General features: G+C 43.7%; 1 protein-coding gene across 3 annotated transcripts in view; it reads right to left on the bottom strand.

Annotated features, from left to right (window-relative positions):
* raraa (retinoic acid receptor, alpha a) overlaps positions 1 to 22,455 on the bottom strand; it is a 106,634-nt gene that overhangs the window by 55,235 nt on the left and 28,944 nt on the right. The window contains exons 2-3 of one of the 3 annotated variants that reach the window (XM_079476442.1): positions 3,173 to 3,221; positions 2,261 to 2,339 (exon numbers count right to left, since the gene is read on the bottom strand). The exons of 1 other annotated variant lie outside the window; for it this stretch is intronic. The gene's annotated coding sequence lies outside the window, so the exon portion shown is untranslated. The remainder of the gene's footprint in view (positions 1 to 2,260; positions 2,340 to 3,172; positions 3,222 to 22,455) is intronic. One more of the 3 variants, XM_079476441.1, reaches the window with a different exon arrangement.

Genomic DNA, 22,455 nt, shown 5'->3' on the forward strand with positions numbered 1-22,455 from the left:
ACTCACGCGCGCCGGCGTCTGTCATTACGGCCGCCCGCCCCCGCGCCAACCCAGATGAGCTTGATGATTGGTTGGGAGACAAACAGACTGCCGCACACATGCCACACCCACCGACAGAGGGAAAATAAATTTTTTGATCCCAATCCAGAAAACAAAAGTTGTTTTTCCTTCAACCGTTCCAAACTGATATGAACTACTTGTTAGATATATTATAAAATATTTCTAAGGCTGTCAAAACGATTAATCGCATCCACAGTAGACGCTTGTTTACGTAATATGTCTGTGTACCGTGCATATTCATTTTGTATTTATAAACACATAAACATACATATTTAGGAAATATTTAAATGTATTTAAATGATATATACATATTTTTATTTTATATTTTTCTTAAATATATGCATGTTTGTGCATTTGTTTAGAAATACAAAATGAAGATGCACAGTACACTGACACGTATTATGTAAACGCAAACTTTTATTATGGATGCGATTAATCATGATTAATCGTAAATATTTCATATAAAACAGATTCTACCTAAATGATCTGGTTTTGGGTAACTTTAATAACAAATGAAATTCTGGAGGAAACTTGCAATTTCTTTGTATTTTTCTCAATATCAATCAATCAATCAATCAAATCAATCCATCAAAATCTATGACGCTGAAGTTTTAGGCGTACATTTTCATTTCCTTTCAATTCAATAACACTGTAATCTAGAAGAAACAATTGTGAAATTAAAGAGATCACATCTGTGATTTTTCTTTCTAATGGGGACAATTTCATCATTAATCAGTCGTAAAGGATGACACGTTTTTCATGAACACACATACACAACATGTTTCACACAAAAACACAATTACCACCAACACACTCAAAGGAAACCCGACCGGAAACATCTTTGTCTCTCTCTCTTTCGAACACACACACACACACACACACACACACATGGAGTGCTAATATTACTTATGATGGATAGCTCAATAGCGCCAAGCACTGGGTAATGTGCCTGTGTTTTACTTGGGTGCAGAGTGGGCGAGTGATTAGCTTTCAGGATTTATGATTATTGCTTATCAAACAATACACACAGCACACGGAGACTGCTACACACACACGCACACATGCGGTATCATGGGCAATCAAACAGCGTGGCTGACCCATTGGGAAATATACACAGCATCACGCACAAAAGCTTCCAGCATAGGCCGACACACAACACTCACATGTAATGTATGATCGCATAACAAATAACACATTTTTACAACTGTATCAGCGTTACAGAATACAACATTTTGGATGTATTCAAATATATAAAAGCGATCAGAAACAGATGTATCGCAATATATGTATTTATTCATTTTATTATTTTTGGGAGGAGAAATAGTACTTTAGCAGCAGTGTGAAATTCCAAAAATATCCCATTTCGGGATACAGCACCATGGTAAGTATTCACTTATGACTCTTATACATGGTCCAATGGTAATGTTTAAAACTTTCCGTGATAAAAATCAATGCCATAAAGCTGTAGGTGTGACTGGGGCTGTTTCAGGGATTTGGCATTGGGTTACTCTTTCTCTTTGGGGTAACAAATCACAGAAGTGTGATTTAAAAGTGAACATGAGAGTAGAGACGCCCAACAGACATTGGATAGCAAAATGTCTGCCATGACCAGACTATATCTTTCATATTAACAAGTGCGAACACTTCTTCACAAACCCAAAGTGGATTTTTGAACTTCTTCCCTACTCTGAGAGTTACTCACAAATAGGAATGCAACATTTTGAAAAGGGGCATTAATTAGGCAGCTAATAAGTGAGAATTGTGATGGAAAATGCAACAGCAAATTTTGGATTGCTGGTTTATAAACAGTTATCACAATGCTGTTTGATATGTTTGAATGCTCTCGAACTTTTTCATTGTAGGGCTCCCTTTGTGTAGGGTGCCTTGCTTTGCGCCCCCCCCAAATAACAACTTAAATTCTTAAATTTATAATTTTAATTAAACTTAAAACATATTAAGTTACACAATGTTAGAACATCAATTTTCTGATGTTTGATTGCATCAAATCTATGACACATTTCTATATTTCATAAAATGCCACAAAATCTGAGGCCCCCCCTGGATCTATCTTTGGGCCCCCAGTTTGAGAACCACTGCCTGCAAAAATGTACAATACAGTAACAACACAATCTCACAGAAATTTCCGATGTGGCTAATTCTCATATTTCATTTGTAAGTTTGAGTACAATATGCATTTTACCTTCTAGCTTCAGGGGTGGCCTTCATTATTTCTGTTTCCGAATAGGTTGTATGATTCACATCGAAATAGTTACAAATTCCTGTGAAATCAAGGTGTTAATAACTTAGGTTTTTTGGCAAAGCGATTATTGTTTTATAACAATTGTTGTTACTACAAATACCACAACAAGCAAACTGTGATATGTGGTGAGACCATAGCAATTTTGTGGTTAGGGTTTTATAGGTAAACAAAAAACTACAACTATGGTTATAAAATAATCACAGCAATAGTTTATAAAGTACAGAAATGCAGTCCTATGTATTTCAAAATCTCTAAACATCTGTCTATGCCGTGTATTTACTAGGCTACGTTGTTAGCTTAGCAGCATGCTAAGGTCAGACTCTACTACTGGATACAACGGCGAGACCACCAAGCAACTTCTGAAAGTTTTATGAAACATAAAACTTTTCAAGAGCTGGAAGAAACTGTGATGACAGCAGTACACGCACACCTCATAAATCTACGGCGGGCGGCAGGAAGTGTGTATCATGCTTTGGGGACGCATCTCTGTCACAGACTCCAGACAGGATTGCAGCGTTCTTGCCAACTGTCACATGTTTCTCCTCCAACACAATGCAAATGACTTGTAACATACAGCACAAGGCACTGGTTTATGACCAAAAAAACATCATGTCCCGATGTGGCCCAGAGCTCAATCCGGCTGAGTATTATAATGTTTAAATGTCACTGCTGCCAAATTTCTGCCAACTGTGTTTACTATAGTGAGCTTCTATATTTTTATTCCTTTTCCTAAGGAAAGCATCACAAGCATTCGAAGAAATAATAATTTAGTAACTTCCAATATATTCAATAGTATCGAAGATTAAATCTTAGATAAATGTGTATACACCTAATAATGTACAAAAGTCATACCTGTTTCTTTAACTTTATCCTGTGCTGGGTCACACAGACGCAGGTGTTGCTAGAGAAGAAAAGAGAACCCATGTTAGATTCATGAACCTTTGAAAAGAAATGACATTCTTCAAAATGTCTCTTCTTAGACTCCAGCTTTTCAAAAAGCAAACCCTACAGATTCGACAAGATCCTAAAATCTGTCATAAAAGTCAGAGGTCTAAATATGAACTCACTTTAAATTCTTCCGAAACCATATCTACACAACCAACGGTGCTTTTTTACTTTATGCCAAAAACTGTCTTATTTATGTCTCTTATGGATTCTGAGGAATTCATGACAAAAAAAGCGGATATTTTAAGAAATGTCTAATTCGTGTCTCTACAATGGAAGTCAATATATCAGTCAAACATCTTCTTTTGTGTTCCCCAGGTTTTGAATGACACGGGAACGTATAAATGATGACTGAATTTTCCTTTGTTTGGTGAGCTATCCCTTATAATGCTCCCGAGACACAAAATACAACCTTCAGCGCAACAGGTGTCTTTTGTAGGTTGTGAATATTTCTAGCATCTCAAGCTTCAAGACATAAGTTAGAGGAAACAAGATGCTCAACAACTCATCTAAAACACACGACAGAATAACTCACTGTTCAAAAACCTACTGAGCTCTCTACTTAAGTAGCATTTTAGAACCTAATGTTCCTATATACAGTATACAACACGGATGGGTTTGTACACGTATGAGAAAAGAATGTTTAGAAGAAAAAAAGGACAAAAGACAGGCAGTGAGAAGAGAGAGACAGGAAGGGGGCGGGGTAAAAGAAAAACAGGACGCGATTCATTTTTCATCCCTCCTCCCCACAACATCCATTCATCTATCCCCTCCAGTCTGAGCCAAACTGATAGCCTAATAACCATTGTGTCTGTGTGTGTGTGTGTGTGTGTGTGTGTGTGTTAGTTTAGCGTACTGTGCATTGCTGTGCGGTTGCTAGGATGTTCTGGGTTGTTACTAGGGATGTCATTTTTGGTTGGTATAGTGTTCTAGATAGTTGTTATTCAGTCGCTAGGGAATTTGAGATGGATGCATGGTAGCAGAAGTTAAAAAAACATCTCCAACTCTCTATATTCTGGTCCCAACATATGACTCCGGTCCATGTTATTGTTGAAATCCATTTAATCATTAGAGTTTACCATTAAGGTATCCTTGAGGTGCATATCAGCAATGTACACTCCTAAAAAAGGCGCTTGAAAGGTTGTTCACAGCGATGCCATCGACGTTTGTTAATAATCCGAGGAACGGAAACCTTTCGTAAAAAAAGAAAGGTTCTTCAAATGTTAAAGGTTCTTTATGGAACCAAAAGGTTCTTCTATGGCATCGAACAACCCTTTGAAGCGCCTTATTTTTAAAGAGTGCACGAATGAGTTGCATGTTAGAGTTTAAAATTTAGGATGCGAAATCGTGGTGTTGTTATCGGCAGTGTTAAGCAAGCACGTGTGTGCTCAGGTTGAGACATCTAGATATCTGAAACGAAATATATCTGCATAAACTTGGTTTGGCTTGTTAGATGAGCCGCATTCTAAACAGCAGTGCAATACAGATGGTGTTGAAGGAAGAGTGTCAGAAGAGAAAAGATGGAACGGGCAGTAAACTTCTGAAATGTGGGTTTGAGAAGGTTCTCTTTCTCTGGAGAGACGCCTGCAGTGCAACCAGCCGACTGAATCCAAACCACATGGCCTTACTGACTGGCATCGAAAACACATGCGCACACACACACACACACTTTTGAGCACACGTTCAGTTCCTGCTGTCCACCCACACATAAAAACCTCAGCGGTAAATAAACTCTCTCGCTCTCTCTCTCTCTCTCTGACACACACACACACACTTTAAAACTCTATCCTTGATGGCTTTTCATAGATGTAATGATTTTTGTATTATTCAAGATAATGATGTTTACTATATCCTACACCTGAATCTAACACTCACCTGTTGATGTTATTAGATTCAAAGCAAAAGATGATTTATGAGCCTTTCACACGGTGATGACAAATATTTCATTATATTTATGAGGATATTTTAAAAAGTAAAAACTTGGCCCTCGCATGCAATACACACACACACACACACACACAGTGGTGTATAATTCACTGTGAGGTGATGTATTGTTCTGACCTACATTGCTCCGTGTGTGTGTGATGGGTTTGATGGACTTGGCTTGTACTGAATGCTGTGTAACGCCCGAACACGCAGTCAATCACTCATTGTTTGCTGCACAAACACTCTTCCCTCTGTTTCGCACACAAACAGTTTTTTTTTCCAGTCTATACTTTTCCAACTGAAATTCTTTGCCAAAAGTAAACTAAATAAAGCAATAAACCCCTCTGCCACTCTCTCGCGGTTTAAAACGACAGCAATGGCATTATGATAAAAGAGCAAAAAGTTTATTAAACTATAACAAAGTAGGCTTGCCATGAAATGTAGCCCACTATGAATGTGTGGACACGGTTGTATGTTTACATTCATTTTTCAATGACTGTGGCTCATCCAAACAGAAATGAAAGCCAGAACTATCTGTCAGGATTATGATATTCTGCGGTCATTCACTCAACTTTATGTTGTTCAAAAACTTTCTTTTAGCGAGGCATCAATGTCTACTTTAATCCGCATTTAAACTGACTGACGGTTAACTAATAAGGAGAGTATAGGAAAGCCATTACTAAACTTCAAGACATACCACTTTTGCAATATGAACTGGAGGTGATATAAACCAGCATTTTTTCAACCGATGACTGAATAAGCCCGCTAAACGTTTTACACAACACTAGTTTTAAACTGCGAAATAACTCTTTTTTTACTCTGCAGATGATATCTGGAACCCGTCAACGGATGAGGTTTTATGACAATGTGGTTTGGTCATGGGTTTGATCCCAAGCTAAGGTCATGGGTTTGATCCCAGGTATTGCACATACAGTCCTTAAATAAAACAAAAGTATTGTACATTGCAATGTAAGTCGCTTTGGATAAAAGCGTCGGACAAATGCGTAATTTTTTAAGTTATAATTCTTAAAAGTGACGCCATAGAAGAACCTTTTTTGTCCTAATGGAAGCGTTAGCATCTGAAAAACCTTTCTGTTTCACAAAAGGTTCTTTGGGGCAAAAAAGGGTGCTTCAGATTATAAAAAGGTAAGAAAGAGATGGTTCTTCAAAGAGCCAATGGTTCTCCGATGGCATCGCTGTGAAGAACCTTTTAAGAACTTTTATTTTGAAGACAGTTTTTCAAACCTGAAATGTCCAATACAGCTTAAATGAAAGTTTTTGGTTTCGGTGAGTGACAATGGAGGTAAATCTAAGGAAATTTCAATAGTTGTAAAATACAAAAATGTTCTACATGCACAACAGATAAGATCATTTTTTTTTGTTTCAGAATCCTTTAGTCCCTAAATTGTCTCCATACAGGACATACTTTTACAAGCAGAGTGATATACTAAATATAATAACCTTGAGATTACAAGAAACGATAGCATCATGTCTATTAAAATGGATTCACTGCTGAATATTCTTTGGCTGTCTAGTGGCAGACAGAGAGAGAATAAAAAACACTTGTGTTTGGTGATGCTAGAGATGCAAAAATGATGCACTTCAGTCACCGACTGTCTGCAAAACAAAGCAGCCGCCGCCTAAAGATCAGGACACAGTCATCTCCTCGAATCCCCTCCACCCTAGAGCCGAACAATAACCCCTCCATCACACACACTGACACCCCTATCAGATTAATGATCCTTGGGTTAACGTCTCTATTTGTGTTTGTGTGTGAGGGGGCACCATTCAGAATAATAGTTACGTACTCTGGATTGTTTCATTATGGCCAGGAGAGTCTTTACATTAATAAATGTGTGTGTTAGTGCATGTCTGATTTCTAAAGCTACTGACACCTGTGTTGTATGTGAATGTATGGTCCTTTATCATTCTGTGTGTGTGTGAGTCAGATGACCGGCCCACGCTAATGGTGTCAGGGTTCGAGGTAAGGTCCTGGCGCAGATGATCAGAAGCTGCCCTGCACATTGCCTAAACATTAGTCTTGTCTAAAAGTTTCTAAAAGTCTAAAAATGTTCTTAAAATTACATTGCATGTGGTGTGTGATTGCTGTTTGTGAATGTAAGCAGTCTGCCAAGTTGTAAAGATGGAAGTGAAGGAAGTTCAATAAGAAAGTTATTGGCTTGGGAAAAAAGTATCGTCTGTCGTTCAAATTTCAGTTCCGTGTCACATCTGCGTCACTCGGTGCCTACGTTCCATTGCGACAATGCGATGCTGTACGCAGTAGACCAATCACAGCATAAAGAAGAACGCATCCTTTATTTTCAAAATGCCTTTGCGTATGAGTAACCCGATGCTATCAGAGAGTTTTTAGAACTGAAGGGAAGGGGTTCATGCCGGAGAGGTGCGGCTCAGGCTACGGTGTAGGGTATGGGTCCGACGCAGAAGTAAAAGTCCCCCCTCATGAAGAAGATATTAAACAACTTTGAAACAAAAGTGAGTGAGTATATGAATGCCATATTTCAGTCTATGTAGTCACAGGCCATTTTTCACATTGCCTACAACAACTACCAACATTTTTAATGATCGTATTAATTTGTAAACAGACAGTAAAATGATCTGAACGGTTACGTAACTGTTACCGTAGAAAATTAAATTAAATCAACCAAGTGAATAACCCGCCAGAACCTAAGCATTATCTACAAGAACAACACATCCAGGAATTATCTCTCAGCATGTTCGATTACATAACTTCCCCATTTCTATGAATCTTTCATTTTGCGTTTGGTTGTTTATTTCGCAGAAAGAAAACCGAGCGGTATTCGTAGACGACATTAAAATGTCTGGAATGCAACAGAACCCAGAACATTCAAATCAATCCTTTCATAGTATTGTGTGAGTATTGACAGAGCGCATTAGGGAGATGAATGGATGTTGGAGACAATGTAGTGATGTGTGGAAAACAGCGCCGGAGCTGAGCTCTGGGGAAAGACTGTTGGTTGGATTGATAGGTCAATAACCACCGCCGCACTCCGAGGCATCATTAGTTGCAATCCTGGGCAATTTTACGTGCTGCAGTGTTCTCGCGGGCCATTCGTTAAGATAAACCAATCAGCTTTCGGCTCTGCGCATGGCTCTCATCCATTAGCGACTTCTAAAGTCACAAAGCTAAAACCAAAGCCGAATATATTTGCCTGGCCTTCTTCTTTAAACGCAATTAACGGTTAGCTATTGTATTTTGACCACTGTCTATACTAAGAGTTACTTTTGCATACTCACCGATTCTTTTGCGACCGCAGTAGTTCAAAGCCGCCCGAAGGCGTTTAATGGATCGGATGCATTTCTCCGTGTGTCTATGTGAAGGAGATCTGGCTAAAGCAGGTGGGCTATGACCAATGACCCACAAGAAGACAAATGCGTTTAGCAGGAGGGCTGCTGACGTTTATGTTTCATGTGGTAATGGATGATGACCCTCAGGGGTCAAGGGTCAACCGTGCTGAGAGTCATTCCAGCACAGTGGACAGGGGCTGAAACTTAAGCCAATCAAAACAGAGCGTGCAGGCATCCCACACACGATTCAGAACAAACTTGCAGATGACTCAACTTCTGCGGTAAACAGAATATTGGTTGGATTGTTTGGTAGCTCGCAAAATTCTGCAAAATTTCAGAAGAGATCTCAGGATCTCAAACTGTGCTCAGATTTGCCACCATATTGAAGTCTGCAGTCGAGTTAGAAATCTCAATATGAATACTTTCTATGACATTCTCTGTGCTATCTACATTCACCTTACACCAAAACATCACATCTGTGCGTCTTATTTTTCTCTGAAAAGAAACATATTACTATAATACTTATAATACTACAAATATAATACTTTCGTTACAAACAATACGCTCTCCTGAGATATGAAAGAGCAACATCTGAGCAATAAAATTGCCACATAATACAAAAAAACCAAATACACGCAGGCTAATGTTCTTCCGTTCTGTTTTAAACTGTCTGATGTCATTTGGTCAGCAGTGTTTTATGAATTCACGTACGATTTGCAATGCCTCATACATACTGCGGAATAAAATGACTCTGACTTCAATAACACAACACAAAACAAGTTTCCAGACCATTAAAGTTTCCCAGCCTGTTACTGCCCCAGAGATGACTCACATCTTGGATAAAAGCATAAAGTTTCGACACTAATACAAGGTTTGATATTTCAAGTCTTGCGCAAAGCACTGTATGTTTACAGTATGCCTCCCGTCCTTAATGACTGCAGTTAAAGAGCAATACAATACACATAAACAACAGCATTTTCCTATATACATAAATGATGCAGTGTTCCCACATATACAGTATATTGTAGTTTCGGATTTAATGGTGATGATGTTCTGGAAAACATGCAAGAAAGCTATTCTTCTTCCAAAAGAGTGTAAATACAGTCTCTGTGGTGCTTGTCTGTTTGTGTTCAACGGCAGATAAAAGCAGGGTCTGGGGGAACATTTTCCTAAAAATGTTGTGAAAACTGTTTCCTAAAAATTGGGAAACATCGATTTCTAAAGCTGTTTGGCGCTTCACATAAATGAGCTTGATGTTATTTTTGGTGACAACATTTCGCTTTTGGAGCTGTGGTGTGCCAACCTTTTTGTGGTTGAACACCTACACTTAGCCCGTTGCTTGCCAGATGTGCGTGCTTTTGTTGAAAGTTGTGTTCACTGAAAATGTACCTTTGTCGTAACTAATATTTGCACTTCATCATATTCAAATGTGTCAGGTGACAACCAATGATGTCCGCAACGTCTCATGTAGTGACAAGTTTAAATATGCTAAAGCAAAAATAATAATTTGTAATCATTTCTCAAAGTCATTCTCAAAGAGCGGTCAGCAGCGAGCAGGGAAGTTTGTAAACATGTTTCCGGCCTATATTTCATTGATTTTGCTGCATCCAGAGGCAGACTGGCCATCTAAAATCCGAGGACCGAATCTAAACATGGGCCTCCGCATCCACCCCGGGACGGTCTGGCCACCCGCCGCACAAATGAGGGCCGTTCTGGGCTAAGATATCTTTTTGGCATAAAAGAAATACAATTCATAAAAAATACCCATGCTATTTTTAACTGGTTTGGTGGTCCAGGGTCACATTTATCAATTGGTCGCTGTCCTTCTGGAACCATGGTTGTCCAAATTCACTGTATTTTAGAAAATGGAAAAACACTGGATTTGGAATAAACAAGTACGGTGTTTACAAGCACTTTTTAATAAAATTTATTGGTAATATACTGTATTTGCAAAACCCAGTTACTAACAAAAAAGGGTGACTTATAATGATTTACGGCCAAAAATCTTGATATATGGAAATACAAGGTTTCAACAGGACAGCAGCGAAATGGTCACCTGGTCGCTTTCATCATATTTGTGTGCCTTTTTTGGTTCTTTTTTGAGCTAGACAACATTGTATTTCTACATTGTTAAGAAAACATCAGCAGATCCACGGAAAGAAAAAGTCACACTGTACAGATCTGTAATGACACCTGTATTGTTGGGAGAACTGTTCTTTTATTAAAATCGATGAGTCAGCAGCCCTGCACATGTACACACACACAGAGCTCAGAGGTCACACGCTTTAAATCACTCCAGGCGTACAGAACAGCGAAATGTGTGTTACGACTAATTTGAGCCCGATTTATTCCTGCTCCGCTTGAAGTGCAGACCAGTGCTTGCTTGCAGCCTTACAGCCCAACCGAACGAAACCAGATCGCGTGTGGCTGCAAAAAAGATGAAGATGCTCGCTCAGTCCCTGATGAGTCCAGTCTCGGCCACATGTGTTTTTATTTACTGACCATCTTCAGACAGACCTCTTTGTCTCGGGAGTCATCAATCAAACGTCTTCTAATCCAAACAGAGAAGCAGATGAGAGACAAAGGGAGGAGACGGGGGTGGGCGGAAGGAGGGGTCGGGAGTTGACCTGGGACCAAAACCCTCGATAAATCAGGACCAAACAATAACACGCGCGGCTTAATGTTGCCGAGATAATTCATCAACTCAGCACGAGCTGAGAGCGGCCCACTCTGAGACACTGTGGGAAGATGGGATATCGCTTATCTGAGATGCGCTGAGATCAGTGTGTGTGCCTGTACTCGTAAAAATAAAGTTTCTTTGCAGCCCATTAGGGGATTTTACATTGACTTTCACCACTTTATAAGGACCAGAAAGTAAGTGAAGAAGAATTCGCTTCTCTACACACTGTCAACTCTTTTCGATACACTTAATTTTCTTTGAACGTAAGAACGCAGCTTGGACTGTCAGACATGAATGCGTTAACTCACATTTCTTTTAATATGAACAACACACACACGCACCCAACTGAGTAAAGCTCTATAAGTGTGGACACGGAGCAAGTAATCAATAGAGACCCATTACAAAAGGTGTGTGTGTGTGTGTGTGTGCGGAAAGTGCTTACAATCTGAGTCCACATCAATATTTTTCATCCCTCCTCAATCTCCTGCCCCCCTCTCTCTCTCTCTCTCTCTCTCTCTCTCTCCGTGCCTCCTTCTCTTTATGTTCTCTTGGATAGTTTTCCTCTGACTCATGTGACAGATCATATTTTTCCTTCCTCTGTGTTTCACTCTTCTCTTCTTACCTCGTTTGTCCTCTTACTCTCTCTACATTTTCTCCTGCCATGCCAGTCTCTGGTTATTTGCCTGTGGATTTGGTTCTCGTGAATAACCCTTGCCAACTGTATTGAGCAAAGTTTGGCACCAAGGCTAAGCCCACGAAACCGCTGCCAATGGGCAGAAATGTTGCTTCTCAATTTCAAAGTCATATGAATAATAATAACAGAGGACATTCTCAAATAAAACAGCAAATCCACATAATAGTTTCTAAAGCCTAACCGGTCCTCCCAAACTGTCCACACTTCAGCATGTTTTCTGTAAAGACTAACACTGTATTATTGTGATGAGATCCCTTGATCTGTGGCAAATTTACCTTGTGCCCTGGTGGCACTCAATGTGATCAGAGTCTGTTTAGTTTGTGTGTGGTGCACTGTCAGAAAAAAATATTTAAATTATACCTTTCTGTCACTTAAAATATAATATAATGTTGTTTGGGTACACTATTGTACCCTAAGGACCTATTGTGTGCCTTCAAAGGTACCGTTTGATGTTTTGTACCCCTAATGTTTACCTGGTACACAATTGGTCTTTAGGGTACAAAATGTACCCAACAAAGGTACATTTTATGAGTTGTATAACAGTAAAGGTACAAAAACACCCCAGTTACACCCCAAGCACTTAAAGAACCTTAAGGGTACCACCCCAGCAATAGAAAAGGTACAACAAACTATTTAGTTTCTGACAGTGTGTGATGGCCAACTGATCCAAAATCCAATACTAGATTTTTACATTTCCTGAACAAGGTGTTGGTTTAAAAAATCACCAACATGCGTAAAACAAGATACAAACATGCGTAAACAGTTTCGCATGCATAAAACCTAATTAACGTGCACATAGTATATATTTACATTTACGAACAGCAATTCACGTGAGTAAAACAAAACTATTTTCTCACAAATTACGTTTCGCAAACATACAACTGCGCACATAACTTTCGAAAAGTTAAAATGTACGCGTTTGTCTTGTTTTACGAATGTGCTAATCGTCACACACGTGTGAATCGCCTTGGACGTGTGTGTGTGTTTTTTGAGACTCTCCTGGCGACGCAACGTACTCTTTAGCCAATCAGATTCAAGCTTACCATTCAACCAATCACAACCCGCTGAGGGCGCCGGACTCAAGGAAAACGGCTCTGCGCAACTTTATTGCAGTTTGGCTCAAATAGAACGGAAATGATGCATCACCCTCACCGCACGTTAATCACATTACGATCTTTTCCACGCTTGCGCAGCTTTGTGGGTACAATTTATTATATTTTTTTCTGTTAAATAAAATACAATACTCAATTTACTTCGCTGCTGTCCACCTGGTCTCATTTCACTATGCGTTCTGTCAAGTCAGTTTGAAATACTGTAATGTTTCCCCTGACTTTGTAGTTCTTTCTTCATGTAAATTAATATAGTCTAGTTAGACATACGTGTTATGTTCCTTATTGGCTTCTGTAAACGCCATTGAAGGGATTATTATACTAATGGATAGATATATTAGCCTATATAGACCCATACTAATAAATGACTACATTTAAAGTTAACTAGTATTATCAGATTTTAATTAAAAAAAACGACACAAACCGTCTTTGACAATACTACTGACCGCAGATAGAAACACGGTAAGGTAAATAGACATGCCATACAGCAATGAATCGCAAAATGGGAGGAAACTGAAGATTTGCAGTGGATTAAAAAACTTTATTCCACATGTAACCAAAATCATCTATGTTCATGTAACAACTCTATTATTTTGGATTGGCAACCACATAAACACATCGTAATGGTAACGTAAGCAACATTTAAAAACATAAAAACAGACAAGCCTACAAAGCAAAATATGTGCCGCCTGCACCAAAGCTGCGCAGAGCCGTTTTCCTTGAGTCCTGTAATTGGTTGAATGGTAAGCTTGAATCTGATTGGCTAAAGAGTACGACAACCCAAGTGGAAGGGGTTGCGTCGTCAGGAGAGTCTCAAAAAACACACACACACGTCCAAGGCGATTCACACGTGTGTGACGATTTGCACATTCGTAAAACAAGACAAACGCGTACATTTTAACTTTTCGAAAGTTATGTGCGCAGTTGTATGTTTGCGAAACGTAATTTGTGAGAAAATAGTTTTGTTTTACGCATGTGAATTGCTTTTCGTAAATGTAAATATATACTATGTGCACGTAAATTAGGTTTTATGCATGCGAAACTGTTTACGCATGTGTGTATCTTGTTTTACGCATGAATAATTAATGACACTAAAATCGCTCCATAGCTTATTGGCCCAAGTAAAACCATTCCAACCTATCGTGACAAATTTACGAGGGAGCAAATTCGTAAACCCGCAACCTAACGTCACTGCCATAGAAAAAACTGTACGAATAAGATCCTGTGAATTTATGAATGAGCCACCTCAACACAACAACCGTGAGAATAATTAACTCAGGGTGTTTGTTAAATACAAAAAGCCACTTGAAAATAGTTTTTTTTATTTGGCTGGTCCTCAGCTCCTGTTGGCTCATGGGACAAAATATTATGTCATCATGCATTATAATGCCATTACATATTCATCTTTAAGTGAATATGTAATAAAAAAACAGCCTTTTTCCACCTTAAAAATATTCTATGTGTTGCTGACGTAGAGAAGCTTATACATGCATCTATGACCTCAAGACTTGACTAATGTAATGCACTACTTAGTGTTTGTCCTGCATCATCCATAAACAAACTACAGTTAGTTCAGAATGCAGCTACCAGAGTTCATCGATCATATAACCCCAATTTTATCAACCCTTCACTGGCTACCCATTAAGTATAGTATTGACTTTAAAGTTCTTTTAGTCACTTATAAAGCCTTAAAGGGTTTAGCCCCTACCTACCTAACAGAGCTTCTATCACACTACAACCCTTCACGCTCTCTAAGATCTCAAAACTCAGGACTTTTGATAACACCTAGAACAACTAAATCCACCAAAGGGGGTCGAGCTTTCTCATACGTAGCACCTAAACTCTTGAATAGCCTTCCTGATATTATTCGAGGATCAGACACACTCGCCCAATTTTTATCTAGATTAAAGACGCATCTTTTCAGCCAAGCATTCACTTAATGCAGAATATTCTAAATAAACCACCGGGAGAATGCTGACATTAGATATTATTTACTAGAATAATTTTACTTACACCATGCACTGTTTTACCTCTTTTGTGTGTTTCGTTTTTTCTTATTTTCCCATGTAAAGCTGCTTTGGAACAATGCACATTGTGAAAAGCGCTATATAAATAATATTGAATTCAATTCAATTAAGTCATCTCGTAAATATCATATTTAGGTGCACATGAACGACAGTACAAAGCGAGCCCAGAGTTTATGAGTTGGGGTCTTGTCAGAGAGAAGTCATTTGGTAGGCATTAAAACAGTTAAAACAGAAGTGTTTGACTTGGTTTGAAGGTACACATTTATTGCACATTTAGACCGAACTGACTTGAACGAACTTGATGATATAATTACGGCATCGCAACCTGTAAGAATCATAAGAAACACACAGGACAGACGGAGACAAGCTGGCGGCCAGCACGAGGGAGTCACAGTGGATATTTACCGTAAATTCAACGAGGGACGTGTAATCATGCTCACACTGACATTTCCAACACAATGTGAGATTGTGCAGAGTCTGTGAAAGAGCTGGTCAAGATATCCACCAATTCAGTCATTTTACCTCTTTACAAGACGCCTGGAAATATCCTCCATTACAAATTTTATACAACTCTGAAAAGTGGCAGCACAACAATCAGCCTCGGTCTCTGGCCTAAGAGAAGCAGAACTGAAGAACAGGAGAAACAAACAAGAACCTTTTTCCCTAAAAGCGCAGAGCAGTTGTTTGATCTTCTGCTTGAAACCTCGGCGGTTTACTGCGGCTTTATTTAATTGCAAAGCACTTAGGGTGAATTCACCGAGCATGAATTGCACCCGCAGATAGCAAAGTTTATTTACATCTGCTGCCTGTGCTGTATTAACATTCGGTTTACCAATGGAATTATGCTAATTTTGTTAACGACACAAAAACACAAACAATCTGTGCTAAACTCGATGTGAGCGGTGAGATATCCTGTTTTGTAGGCCGGCTCCGAGTAATACATTGTAGAATATACAGCAGACCACTGCGGCAAACTTTGCTGAGAATGTAAAGATTCACCTAAATTGGATATACATCTGGTTACATGGCCATTCTAACCGCTTTTCTCTATCATTTGATGAATTAACACTGCCGCTCGAAAAGCAAACAAACGTCTCTGTTCAGGAGAACTCCATTTACAGCTCGTTTTCCGAACGTGGTTTACATTGACGTCAGACACAACTGACTGTATTTACATGCCGCAAAATACAAAACATTTCTGTCTAGAGCACAAACTGGCATGTGGAATTGAGGACCTTTCTTTTGTATTTTACTTTTTGTGAAAAAAAAAATCATAAAATATTAGTGTTCAAAAGGGTTACTTCAACTTACTAACTGTAATGGTAAGCTTATGATAACAATGGAATGTCATTCGAATTCAACCGTAAAGACATTTAATGTAACCTGCCATTTTAGGTTTCAAACAGGGATGGCGACAAATAGGCAACATTTATGGATTTCTGCTAAAGTGGCCCCCTGCGGTGAAAATTAGGGCTGTGCGATTTTGGGAAAATATCTAATTGCGTTTCTTGGACAGAAATTGCAATTTGATTTGCAATTAAATTTTTCTTAAAAAATTCTAAAGCTTCAGCTCAATATTGTCAATAGTATGAAGCACATTATGGGTATATTTACCCTGTTGAAATAAAACAATAAAAACCATTACAGAAGTTCTAATTGTTTCCATTAAAAATTATTTTATAAGATTCCTTTTGTAGTGTGTTTTGGGCATAATTCAAATAGGGATTACTGTTCAATTGGTTAATTGTTAAATATTTTTCACATCGCATCCACATCGCAGCCTCTTGCGATTAGCAAATCACAACGTCTCACATCACGAATCCGATTACTCGCTCAGCCCTGGGGAAAATTAAGTTTTATGGTTTTTAATGTTGTTTATATGTCTATTTAGTGTTTTTAATAGGCTTTAAATTCTTTAAGGTCAACTCTCGGAGGGTTTGGCATGGTATGTATTTGGTCTTGGTGGAATAGATCTGCTATGCTGCTGCTGCTGCTGCTGCGGCGGAGCAAGTACGGTGACTTGCTACTGCCAATACATCCACAGCATGCTGCTGTGTGCATATAAGAAGTGATGCTGCTGCACACATATGCTTATTGGCCCAATATATAACATATAAATAAACCCCCATAGCTTGCATGATCACCTAGTAGCAGATCTATACAGGTGGAGCTGGGGAAGGAGGAGGGTTTCTGCTATAACCATCACTAGCCAAGATTTAAACGTACAGTAGAAAGCTCATTGGCTGCTGAGAAGGAGGGAACCAATCAGCTTCACCGTGTAGTAAATTATTATATCAGATTGGTTTAGACTTTAGGACTGCGCCATCTAGAGTTTCATGCCAGAACTACTGTCATATAAACCATGTGCAAATTCATGATTTTAAACCTTTCCATAAAACTGAATAGACAGTTTAAAAATGCAGTTTAAAACTGCCACTGTTTTTCACATTATCATAACCCTGTAACCAACAAACACAAGCATGCGATGCTCACACGTGGAATGAGGACGTCTGTGTACCTATAATCCATGGTCTAGCTCATTTGCATATTCATGAATCCAGGTATTCTAAGTAGGAAACGTCTCGGTTACGTATGTAACCTCCGTTCCCTGATGGAGGGAACGAGACGTTGTGTCGACAGAATGGGGTTTGACTTGAGAACCTACCTTCTCTGACTGACTTGAACAGGCCAATGAAAATTGGCGAATGAAATTTGCATGCCGGACTCCGCCCCCGGATATCCGGGTATAAAAGGGAGCCGGCGTGCCGCATTCATTCACCTTTTGTGCTGAGGAGCCTGAGGATCTTGCCCCGACTGCTGCAGCGGGCGGCCAGCGTTGTGGCATGAAGGACACAACGTCTCGTTCCCTCCATCAGGGAACGGAGGTTACATACGTAACCGAGACGTTCCCTTTCTGTCGGTCTCTCGACGTTGTGTCGACAGAATGGGGTTCCTCGGAAAACGCCACAGCGCTGTGCCGCGTCACAATTCCTCGCGAAGCGACGTTGACTGGCCTGGGCGTGTCAAAACGTGGGCGCTAGCATGAATTGCAACCTTCCAGTGGAAGGGAAGGGATCCAGAGCTTACCTACAAGATGGGAGCCCCTTCCTCCGGCCGTCACGGACGGCGGCCTAGTTCTCTTAACAGCGAGAAGCCGCCCGGCACCGTAAGGGCCACTGGGAAGCGTGATTCCCCCCTGAGGGAACGCGCTACGGAGACCACTTCCTACCGCAGGGAGGAGTTTAGTGGAGATTCACACACGGTCTCACCGGGTAGGGGAGAGCACGTGGGAGACATGCAGACACGAGATGGTGTCGCGAGCAGGTGAAGTACACCTGGGAGAGGTCATGGGCCATCGATTGAGAGCCATTCATGAGAAGACATCAGACGGAACCGCCCTGTGGGGGGGTTACTACGTGTGGAGCACTAGGCCTTGTTTGAGTCACTGCTAGAGCTCAGAAACAGGCCAAGGGAGGCAGGGCTGCTCCGCCGAGCCAGCCGCCGAGGAGTGCTTAGTGATGGATGGAATGCCTACTCTTCGCCCACGTGGGGGGAAGAGGGGAGGCTGGATAGCACCACGTCTCACCTGTGGAGGGGTGCTATCGCAGGCGTACGCCCACCGGCTGCCGGAACTTACCTGGCGGTGTCTCGTAAGACTCTGGCAAATACCGGTTCCACGCGGAGGCTGTAAAACCTCACGAAGGTGCTGGGCGTAGCCCAACCCGCAGCTCTACATATGTCTGCCAGAGGGGCGCCCTGCGCCAGTGCCCACGAGGAGGCCACACCCCTGGTGGAGTGTGCCCTCACTGCAAGCGGGCACGGGAGATCCTGTGATCGGTAAGCCATAGTGATGGCGTCCACGATCCAGTGCGCCAACCTCTGTTTGGAGACAGCCCTCCCCTTGTGCTGACCTCCAAAACAGACAAAGAGCTGGTCAGAGCTCCTGAAGCTCTGCGTGCGGTCCAAGTAGAGGCGCAGCGCGCGTACTGGACACAACACGGAAGGGGTTGGGTCTTCCTCCCCAGAAGGGAGCGCCTGCAGGTTCACCACCTGGTCCCGGAAGGGAGTGGTGGGAACTTTGGGCACGTAGCCAGGCCGGGGTCTCAGGATAACGTGAGATTGACCAGGCCCGAACTCTAGGCAATCCGTGGCCACGGAAAATGCTTGTAGGTCCCCTACCCTCTTGATGGAAGCGAGCGCCACTAGGAGAGCCGTCTTCATCGAGAGATGAGAAAGAGCGGCATCTCCGAGGGGCTCGAAGGGGGGCCTCTGGAGGCCCGCCAGGACCACATTGAGGTCCCAAGAGGGAACGGAGCGCGGACGGGCTGGATTCAGCCTTCTCGCGCCCCTCAGGAACCTAATGACCAGGTCGTGCTGTCCCAGAGACTTCCCACTAACTGGTTCGTGATGAGCGGCAATTGCGGCTACATACACTTTCAGCGTGGAAGGGGAGAGATTGTTCTCAAGTCTCGACTGCAGGAAGGACAGCACGCTCCCGATCGAGCATATCCGTGGGTCTTCTCCACGAGAAGAACACCAGGACGAGAAGAGGCGCCACTTAAAAGCGTATAACCGCCTCGTGGCCGGGGCCCTAGCCTGAACAATGGTCTCTACCACCGCTGGGGGTAGACCACTCAGGATCTCCTCGTCCCGTCCAGGGGCCAGACATGGAGGTTCCAGAGGTCTGGTCTCGGATGCCACAACGTGCCCTTCCCCTGAGAAAGAAGGTCCTTCGTCAGGGGAATCGGCCAGGGGGGAGTTGTCGTCAGGAGCATTAGCTCCGAGAACCAAGTCCGGTTGGGCCAGTAAGGCGCAACTAGTAGCACTTGATGCTCCTCTTCCCTGACCTTGCACAGGACGTGTGCAATGAGGCTCACTGGGGGGAAGGCGTACTTCCGCTTGTCCCGCGGCCAGCTGTGCGCCAAAGCATCCGTGCCGAGGGGGGCCTCGGTCAGGGAGTACCAAAGCGGGCAATGGGTGGTGTCCAGGGAGGCGAACAGGTCCACCTGTGCCTGCCCGAACTGCACCCAAATGAGCTGGACTGCGCGGGGGTGGAGCCGCCACTCTCCACGGGGCGTCGACTGACGAGAGAGCGCATCGGCTGTCTGGTTCAGGTCGCCCGGGATGTGAGTGGCTAACAGGGACTTCGTCACCTGCTGGCTCCACAGGAGGAGGCGTCGGGCGAGTTGCGATAGCTGCCGTGAACGAATACCACCCTGTCGGTTGATATACGCCACAGCAGTCGTGCTGTCCGACCGGACCAGCACGTGCTTGTCCTGCACGAGGGGAAGGAACCTCCTCAGTGCAAGCAGCACCGCCAACAACTCTAGGCGATTGATATGCCAGCGCAGGCGGGGGCCCGTCCAGAGACCCGACACTGCGTGCCCGTTGCACACAGCACCCCAACCCTGCAGGGAGGCGTCGGTCGTCACCACGACGCGCCTTGAAACCTGCCCAAGAGGGACCCCTGTCCGCAAAAAGGTCATAGAAGACCATGGGGTTAGGGTGCGCCGGCAGAAGGGCGTGATCGGGACGCGCCTGCTGCCGGAGTGCCACGCACTCCAAGGAACTCTGCTCTGTAGCCAGTGCTGTAGCGGTCTCATGTGCATCAACCCGAGGGGGACCACCCCCGCCGAGGACGCCATGTGTCCCAGGAGCCTCTGAAAATGTTTCAGGGGGACCGCTGGCTGCTGCCTGAAGCTCTTCAGGCAGGTCAGCACCGACTGGGCACGCTCGGAAGAAAGACGTGCCAACATGGAGACAGAGTCGAGTTCCATACCGAGGAAAAGGATGCTCTGCACAGGGGAGAGCTTGCTCTTCTCTCGGTTGACCTGTAACCCCAAATGGTCTAGGTGCCGGAGCACCAGGTCCCTGTGTGCACACAACAGATCTCGCGAGTGCGCCAAGATGAGCCAGTCGTCGAGATAGTTGAGTATGCGCACCCCCTGCTCCCTGAGGGGAGTGAGGGCGGCCTCCACGACCTTCGTAAAGACTCGAGGAGACAGGGACAGACCAAATGGGAGGACGCGGTACTGATATGCCTGTCCCTCGAAAGCGAACCGTAGGAACGGCCGGTGACGAGGGAGGATGGACACATGGAAGTACGCGTCCTTCAGGTCGATCGCCATGAACCAATCCTGACGCCTGACGGACGTCAGAATGCGCTTCTGCGTTAGCATCCTGAACGGCAGCTTGTGTAGGTGCTTGTTCAGGGTACGCAGGTCCAAGATGGGGCGCAACCCGCCACTTTTCTTGGGGACAATGAAATACGGGCTGTAAAACCCGGAGTACATCTCGGCCAGAGGGACGAGCTCGACCGCCCCCTTCGCCAGAAGGGTAGCGACCTCGGCCCGAAGCACGGGAGCATCTACTCCCACTGATGTGAAGAGGATGCCCCGAAACTTGGGTGGGCGCTTGGCGAACTGAATCGCATAGCCGAGACGGATCGTTCGCTCTAGCCACCGTGCCGGTCTGGGAAGAGCCAACCAGGCTCCCAGGTACCGAGACAGGGGGACCAGAGGTTCGATCTGATTCATTGCCCCCGTGGGGGGTGGTTCGATGGCTGGCAGTACGGCTCCCTCGACGCGGGGGGGACCCCGGGGAGGAGAGCGGCTCTGCCGAGGTGCCTGTCGGGCGATATCGCGGCATACCGCACCGTCTGACTGAGGGTGCTGGTGGCCACTGAGAGTTATACCCAACCGTGTGTCTCGCCGAAACACAACGTGGGGTAGCCGAGCACCGTCCTGCGGAGGGTGAGAGCGGCTGTGAGAAAGACCCAGGGGGAGAGACAGCTCTTTTCGTGAGAATGTGGGCACCAGGCCCTGAAAAGGGCCCGGCTGGTGTTGCTGGGACGGGGCAGGCACCGTCCCAATCCGACCCTCCGGCGATGTAGTTGCCTGGGTCGGGCCCGGTGGACTCGATCTCCCTGGGTTCACCCCGTCAGGAACGCTTCTGCTTCCGCGGAGGTTGGTGACGGGATGGTGCTCTCCTCTTCGACGTCCTTCTCCGGGAGGCCGCCTGTGCAGGGGGCGCTGGGGCCGGAGTCTGAGTCGGAGAGGGGCGGGGCTGCTGGGAAGCAGACGCCGCGCGGGACCTCGACGGACGATAGGCGGCCGGGTCGCGGCGGGGCAGGATGTGTTTAATCGCCTCCGTCTGCTTCTTTACAGTCGAGAACTGCTGAGAGAAGTCCTCGACCGTATCACCAAACAGCCCACCCTGCGCGATGGGAGCGTCGAGAAAGCGAACCTTCTCAGCGTCCCGCATCTGCGCAAGGTTGAGCCAAAGGTGTCTCTCCTGGACCACCAGTATGGACATCGTACGACCCAGGGCTCGCGCCGTCACCTTCGTCGCCCGGAGAGCGAGGTCAGTGGCAGTGCGGAGCTCCTGCATTAGCCCTGGGTCGGACTTTCCCTCGTGCAACTCCTTCA

This window comes from Barbatula barbatula (assembly GCF_947034865.1).
Source record: "Barbatula barbatula genome assembly, chromosome: 16".
In the NCBI taxonomy this organism is placed as follows: domain Eukaryota; kingdom Metazoa; phylum Chordata; class Actinopteri; order Cypriniformes; family Nemacheilidae; genus Barbatula; species Barbatula barbatula.